Source organism: Mustelus asterias, unplaced genomic scaffold (assembly GCF_964213995.1).
Source record: "Mustelus asterias unplaced genomic scaffold, sMusAst1.hap1.1 HAP1_SCAFFOLD_5037, whole genome shotgun sequence".
Classification (NCBI taxonomy): domain Eukaryota; kingdom Metazoa; phylum Chordata; class Chondrichthyes; order Carcharhiniformes; family Triakidae; genus Mustelus; species Mustelus asterias.
The window spans coordinates 1-8,163 of NW_027594980.1; the positions used below are offsets into that span (position 1 = coordinate 1).

Genomic DNA, 8,163 nt, shown 5'->3' on the forward strand with positions numbered 1-8,163 from the left:
GGAGGGGGTGCAGAGGAGATTCACTAGGTTGATTCCGGAGTTGAGAGGGTTGGCTTATGAGGAGAGACTGAGTAGACTGGGGCTATACTCATTGGAATTCAGAAGAATGAGGGGAGATCTTATAGAAACATATAAGATTATGAAGGGAATCGATAAGATAGAAGCAGGGAAGTTGTTTCCACTGGCGGGTGAAACTAGAACAAGGGGGCATGGCCTCAAAATAAGGGGGAGCAGATTTAGGACTGAGTTGAGGAGGAACTTCTTCACAAGGGTTGTGAATCTGTGGAATTCTCTGCCCAGTTGAGGCTACCTCATTGAATGTTTTTAAGGCAAGGATAGATAGATTTTTGAACAGTAAAGGAATTAAGGGTTATGGTGAGCGGGCAGGTAAGTGGAGTTGAGTCCATGAAAAGATCAGCCATGATCTTATTGAATGGCGGAGCAGGCTCGAGGGGCCAGATGGCCTACTCCTGCTCCTAGTTCTTATGTTCTCCTCCCCGCCCCACAGTGAGATCACCCCACACATCTCTCCTTGAGGGCTGTGAGACGTTGGATCTCTCTGACTCAGAAGGGGGTGGAGGCAGAGGGTGGGGGGTCACTGAATATTTTTTAAGGCGGAGGGGTGGATAGATTCTTGTTGGGTGAGGGGATCGAAGGTTACCTGGGAAGTTGGGAGTGTGGAATTCGAAACACAAACCGATCAGCCGTGATCTAATCGACTGGCGGGACAGGCTCGAGGGGCCGAATGGCCTCCTCCTGCTCCTATTTCTCTGTCCACTCCGGTTCACTGTGAGCCAGCAGGACTTATGGAGTTAACGGCACCTCACTGCTCCGGGTCACTCACACCTCGCTCACCCAGCATGCTTTCCTCTGCAAGTTCAGTCTGTTCCAACCTGCCAGGGTTCAGGGACAGACCCTCGCGGCGGGGGTGGGGGGGCTACAGGCAAACATACCCCACATCCAAAGCCTTGGAAAAGCCCACGTACCAGACTGGGGTCAAATGGCCATCAGAGCGAGCCCCCCACCCCCTCCACAGCAACACATTAGGAGCAAACGGAGTGACTACCTCTTCCGCTGTCTCATCCTCTTCCTCCTCCTCAGGCCTGTACTCTTCATCGGACGAATCCTCCTCCTCCAGAGGGATGTCGATAAACTGGGGAGGCTGTTGGAACACAATCTTCACTCAGTAACACTCCAAACACCATCTTCACTCAATAACACGCCCCACTCGATCCCCGCTAAATAATGGTCCCCCACTCGCTAACAATTCCCCGCCCCCCTCAGCGAACCTACCCCCACACTCGGCGACCCTCCCCCGGGCCCCTCCCCCCGGCTCGGTAATCTTCCCCCCGCGATCGGAAACCCAACCCCGCGCTCAGTGACCAACACCCGCAAAGTAACCCTCCCCGCTCAAGAACCCACTCACTGACTGACACTCGGTCGGCCCCTCCCTCGCTGACACTCGGTCGGCCCCTCCCTCCCTCCCTCCCTGACACTCGGTCGGTCCCTCCCTCCCTCCCTGACACTCGGTCGGTCGGTCCCTCCCTCCCTCCCTGACACTCGGTCGGTCGGTCCCTCCCTCCCTCCCTCGCTGACACTCGGTCGGTCCCTCCCTCCCTCGCTGACACTCGGTCGGTCCCTCCCTCCCTCGCTGACACTCGGTCGGTCCCTCCCTCCCTCGCTGACACTCGGTCGGTCCCTCCCTCCCTCGCTGACACTCGGTCGGTCCCTCCCTCCCTCCCTCCCTCCCTCGCTGACACTCGGTCGGTCCCTCCCTCCCTCGCTGACACGCGGTCGGTCCCTCCCTCCCTCCCTCCCTCGCTGACACTCGGTCGGTCCCTCCCTCCCTCCCTCCCTCCCTCCCTCGCTGACACTCGGTCGGTCCCTCCCTCCCTCCCTCGCTGACACTCGGTCGGTCCCCCTCCCTCCCTCCCTCGCTGACACTCGGTCGGTCCCCCTCCCTCCCTCCCTCGCTGACACTCGGTCGGTCCCCCTCCCTCCCTCCCTCGCTGACACTCGGTCGGTCCCCCTCCCTCCCTCCCTCGCTGACACTCGGTCGGTCCCCCTCCCTCCCTCCCTCGCTGACACTCGGTCGGTCCCCCTCCCTCCCTCCCTCGCTGACACTCGGTCGGTCCCCCTCCCTCCCTCCCTCGCTGACACTCGGTCGGTCCCCCTCCCTCCCTCCCTCGCTGACACTCGGTCGGTCCCCCTCCCTCCCTCCCTCCCTCGCTGACACTCGGTCGGTCCCCCTCCCTCCCTCCCTCCCTCGCTGACACTCGGTCGGTCCCCCGCCCTCCCTCGCTGACACTCGGTCGGTCCCCCGCCCTCCCTCGCTGACACTCGGTCCCTTGCCCTCCCTCGCTGACACTCGGTCCCTCGCCCTCCCTCGCTGACACTCGGTCGGTCCCCCTCCCTCCCTCCCTCCCTCGCTGACACTCGGTCGGTCCCCCTCCCTCCCTCCCTCCCTCGCTGACACTCGGTCGGTCCCCCTCCCTCCCTCCCTCCCTCGCTGACACTCGGTCGGTCCCCCGCCCTCCCTCGCTGACACTCGGTCCCTCGCCCTCCCTCGCTGACACTCGGTCCCCCGCCCTCCCTCGCTGACACTCGGTCCCTCGCCCTCCCTCGCTGACACTCGGTCCCTCGCCCTCCCTCGCTGACACTCGGTCCCTCGCCCGCCCTCGCTGACACTCGGTCCCTCGCCCGCCCTCGCTGACACTCGGTCCCTCGCCCGCCCTCGCTGACACTCGGTCCCTCGCCCGCCCTCGCTGACACTCGGTCCCTCGCCCGCCCTCGCTGACACTCGGTCCCTCGCCCGCCCTCGCTGACACTCGGTCCCTCGCCCGCCCTCGCTGACACTCGGTCCCTCGCCCGCCCTCGCTGACACTCGGTCCCTCGCCCGCCCTCGCTGACACTCGGTCCCTCGCCCGCCCTCGCTGACACTCGGTCCCTCGCCCGCCCTCGCTGACACTCGGTCCCTCGCCCGCCCTCGCTGACACTCGGTCCCTCGCCCTCGCTGACACTCGGTCCCTCGCCCTCGCTGACACTCGGTCCCTCGCCCTCGCTGACACTCGGTCCCTCGCCCTCGCTGACACTCGGTCCCTCGCCCTCGCTGACACTCGGTCCCTCGCCCTCGCTGACACTCGGTCCCTCGCCCTCGCTGACACTCGGTCCCTCGCCCTCGCTGACACTCGGTCCCTCTCCCTCGCTGACACTCGGTCCCTCTCCCTCGCTGACACTCGGTCCCTCTCCCTCGCTGACACTCGGTCCCTCTCCCTCGCTGACACTCGGTCCCTCTCCCTCGCTGACACTCGGTCCCTCTCCCTCGCTGACACTCGGTCCCTCTCCCTCGCTGACACTCGGTCCCTCGCCCTCGCTGACACTCGGTCCCTCTCCCTCGCTGACACTCGGTCCCTCTCCCTCGCTGACACTCGGTCCCTCGCCCTCGCTGACACTCGGTCCCTCGCCCTCGCTGACACTCGGTCCCTCGCCCTCGCTGACACTCGGTCCCTCGCCCTCGCTGACACTCGGTCCCTCGCCCTCGCTGACACTCGGTCCCTCGCCCTCGCTGACACTCGGTCCCTCGCCCTCGCTGACACTCGGTCCCTCGCCCTCGCTGACACTCGGTCCCTCGCCCTCGCTGACACTCGGTCCCTCGCCCTCGCTGACACTCGGTCCCTCGCCCTCGCTGACACTCGGTCCCTCGCCCTCGCTGACACTCGGTCCCTCGCCCTCGCTGACACTCGGTCCCTCGCCCTCGCTGACACTCGGTCCCTCGCCCTCGCTGACACTCGGTCCCTCGCCCTCGCTGACACTCGGTCCCTCTCCCTCGCTGACACTCGGTCCCTCGCCCTCGCTGACACTCGGTCCCTCGCCCTCGCTGACACTCGGTCCCTCTCCCTCGCTGACACTCGGTCCCTCTCCCTCGCTGACACTCGGTCCCTCGCTGACACTCGGTCCCTCTCCGACACTCGGTCCCTCTCCCTCTCCGACACTCGGTCCCTCTCCCTCGCTGACACTCGGTCCCTCGCCCTCGCTGACACTCGGTCCCTCGCCCTCGCTGACACTCGGTCCCTCGCCCTCGCTGACACTCGGTCCCTCGCCCTCGCTGACACTCGGTCCCTCGCCCTCGCTGACACTCGGTCCCTCGCCCTCGCTGACACTCGGTCCCTCGCCCTCGCTGACACTCGGTCCCTCGCCCTCGCTGACACTCGGTCCCTCGCCCTCGCTGACACTCGGTCCCCTCGCCCTCGCTGACACTCGGTCCCTCGCCCTCGCTGACACTCGGTCCCTCTCCCTCGCTGACACTCGGTCCCTCTCCGACACTCGGTCCCTCTCCTCGCTGACACTCGGTCCCTCTCCGACACTCGGTCCCTCGCCCTCGCTGACACTCGGTCCCTCTCCCTCACTGACACTCGGTCCCTCTCCCTCACTGACACTCGGTCCCTCTCCCTCGCTGACACTCGGTCCCTCGCCCTCGCTGACACTCGGTCCCTCGCCCTCGCAGGGTGCTTCTCTGATGCCCTGGTCCTCTGTTGACGTGATGGGATGGCGGATGGGCGACAGGCCAATGCCTCCCCTCAATCCCGTCACCAATCTGCACGAATCACATCAAACCTCACAAACCTTTGACTCCTTGCTTTTAATTGGCGAGATATTCCACGGTGGCGGGAACTGCTGAAGAATGAAACACCAATCAGTGACTGTCACGCCGAGGCTAATTAAATATTTAGATCCCATTCGTAACCCCCGCTCCTCATCCCACTTTGTCCAACTCCACACATCTCCCCCACCCCCCGCCTCCCCACCCCGCCAAACACATTCCCCAAGTTCCCCTTCGAGTCTGCGTCGAGCCGACTGCAGGGACACCTGCTTCCACTTCCCGCCGGAGCCAATGGATATCCAATGGGAGCGATTTCCCGTTTCCCAACATGGACAATCTGACGAGGAGTGTGTTTGGCCAATCCGGCCTATCCGGTGTATACAAACCATCCCCCTAACCTACACATCCCGGGACACTAAGGGCAATTTATCATAGCCAATCCACCTAATCTACACGTCTTTCGGACTGTGGGAGGAAACCGGAGCACCCGGAGGAAACCCACGCAGACACGGGGAGAACGTGCAGACTCCACACAGACAGTGACCCAAGCCAGGAATCGAACCCACGTCCCTGGCGCTGTGAGGCAGCAGTGCCAACCACTGTGCCACCTCCTCAGGGTCACCTGTCCAAGAGAACGTGCAGACTCCACACAGACAGTGACCCGAGGCCAGGAATCGAACCCGAGTCCCTGGCGCTGTGAGGCAGCAGTGCTAACCACTAATCCACCGTGACGTCCCTACAATGTTAGAGAACATAAGCAAAGAGGTTTGTGTACACTACCAAACCCTTCATAATCTTGGAGCCCTCGATCAGAACATATCAGAACTAGGAGCAGGAGTAGGCCATTCAGCCCCTCGAGCCTGCTCCGCCATTTAATACGATCATGGCTGATCTCATCGTGGCCCCATCTCCACCTTCCTGCCCTCTCCCCAGAACCCTTCATCCCATTAAGAACCCTCTCCATCTGCTCCTTCGATGTGTTTAGTGTTCAGGTGTCCACTGCACTCGGGGTACAGAATTCCACCACCCTCTTCGTGAAGTCATTCCTCTTCATTTCCGTTTCCCGAATCTGCCACCCCCTTAGTCTAAAACTTTGTCCTCTCTCTAAGTTTATTTATTAGTGTCACAAGTTCGGCTTACATTAACACCGCAATGAGGTTACTGTGAAAATTCCCCTCGTCGCCCACACTCCGGTGCCTGTTCGGGTAACACTGAGGGAGAATTTAGCACGGCCAATGCACCCTAACCAGCATGTCTTTCGGAGCGTGGGAGGAAACCGGAGCATCCGGAGGAAACCCAGACACAGGGGAGAATGTGCAGATTCCGCACTGACTCTCCAAAAGAGCATCTATCCCCGTAACTCAACATATCTACCTCGCTAATCCCCCGAATATAAACATCTTTGGACACGAAGGGACAATTTAGCACGGCCAATCCTCCTAACCTGCACATCTTTGGACACTAAGGGGCAATTTAGCACGGCCAATCCTCCTAACCTGCACATCTTTGGACACTAAGGGGCAATTTAGCACGGCCAATCCACCTAACCGCACATCTTTGGACTGTGGGAGGAAACCGGAGCACCCGGAGGAAACCCACGCAGACACGGGGAGAACGTGCAAAGTCCACACAGACAGTGACCCAAGCCAGGAATCGAACCCACGTCCCTGGCGCTGTGAGACAGCAGTGCCAACCACTGTGCCACCCCCTCAGGGTCACCTGTCCAAGAGAATGGTGCCCCAGTCGGACCAGTAATCGGTAACAAGCCTGTCCACTCCTGTCACTCTCTTTCCAGCATCTCTATATCCTTGTTATAGCGGGGAAACCAGAAGCCATGCGCAGTACTCCAAGTGGTCGAACCAGGTTTCAATAGACAACTTCCCTGCTTTCCAATCCTATCCATCTCGATACAAACTCCCCAGTATCCGTGGCCTGGGCCTCGGCACCTCCCTCTGCGACTGGATCCTGAACTTCCAAACTCACAGACCACAATCAGTAAGGGTCGGCAACAACACCTCCTCCCCGATCATCCTCAACACCGGTGCCCCACAAGGCTGTGTCCTCAGACCCTGCTATACTCCTTATACACCTCTGACTGCACGGCCAAGTTCCCCTCCAGGTTTGCCCAGGACACCACCGTAGTGGGTCGGATCTCAAACAATGACGAGACAGAGTACAGGAATGAGATAGAGAATCTGGTGAACTGGTGCGGCAACAATAATCTCTCCCTCAATGTCAACAAAACGAAGGAGATTGTCATCGACTTCAGGAAGTGTAAAGGAGAACATGCCCCTGTCTACATCAACGGGGATAAAGTAGAAAGGGTCGAGAGCTTCAGGTTTTTAGGTGTCCAGATCACCAACAACCTGTCCTGGTCCCCCCCATGCCGACACTATAGTTAAGAAAGCCCCACCAACACCTCTACTTTCTCAGAAGACTCAGGAAATTTGGCATGTCAGCTACGACTCTCATCAACTTTTACAGATGCACCATAGAAAGCATTCTTTCTGGTTGTATCACAGCTTGGTATGGGCTTCTGCTCTGCCCAAGACCCGCAAGGAACTACAAAAGGTCGTGAATGTAGCCCAATCCATCACGCAAACCAGCCTCCCATCCACTGACTGTCTACACTTCCCGCTGCCTCGGGAAAAGCAGCCAGCATAATCAAGGACCCCACGCGCCCCGGACATTCTCTCTTCCACCTTCTTCTGTCGGGAAAAAGATACAAAAGTCTGAGGTCACGTACCGACCGACTCAAGAACAGCTTCTTCCCTGCTGCTGTCAGACTTTTGAATGGACCTACCTCGCATTAAGTTGATCTTTCTCTACACCCTAGCTATGACTGTAACACTACATTCTGCACTCTCTCCTTTCCTTCTCTATGAACGGTATGCTTTGTCTGTATAGCACGCAAGAAACAATACTTTTCACTGTATGTTAATACATGTAACAATAATAAATCAAAGCAATGCTTCGTGTTTTTTTGAAACCCGCGTCACCACCATCAGCGATTATCTGTCTCTGCCCCAAATTCCCTCCCTCCCCCTGCCCCAGTTGGACCCCAAAAGGCACCCTCTGATTAGCCATATGCGCCGACCATGCACTTAGCGATACTGAATGGGTGGGATGGGAGAGGACGGCAGAGGGAGAAAGCCAATGGAAAAAAAACACCAGCGACAGAGACAAAGAACTCACCACTCCTTTCTCAACAACCTCCTTCAGTTTTGAACGAGTCATCTTGGGTTCCTGAAAGAGGCACGTGAGGTTAGAACCACGCAGTAAAGCAAGCTCAGATCCCAGACTCAGTTACGCACCGAGCTACCCCACCTGACGTTAACACTGCTCCAGCAGGGAGCAATCTCACCGTGGGAATGTCCGTTTAAACCACAGTTTGCCCCCACCAGTAGATTTTCTAGAAGTTCCCCCAGAGATTGTGGACTGCCTGCTGCTGGTGCCTGCTCAGCCTGTACTGAGGACACACAGATCTGAGAGAGAGAGACAGAGAGAGAGGGGGAGAGGGGAGAGAGAGAGGAGGAGAGAGAGAGAGAGAGAGGGGGAGAGAG

General features: G+C 59.5%; 1 long non-coding RNA gene across 1 annotated transcript; it reads right to left on the reverse strand.

Moving 5' to 3' along the window:
* Positions 1-1,065: 1,065 nt before the first annotated feature.
* Positions 1,066-7,846, reverse strand: LOC144491319 (uncharacterized). The gene is made up of 3 exons (XR_013497429.1): positions 7,796-7,846; positions 4,624-4,671; positions 1,066-1,162 (listed from the first exon to the last, which is right to left on the reverse strand). It is a non-coding gene; the product is annotated as an uncharacterized LOC144491319 (long non-coding RNA).
* Between the last annotated feature and the right edge of the window lie 317 nt (positions 7,847-8,163).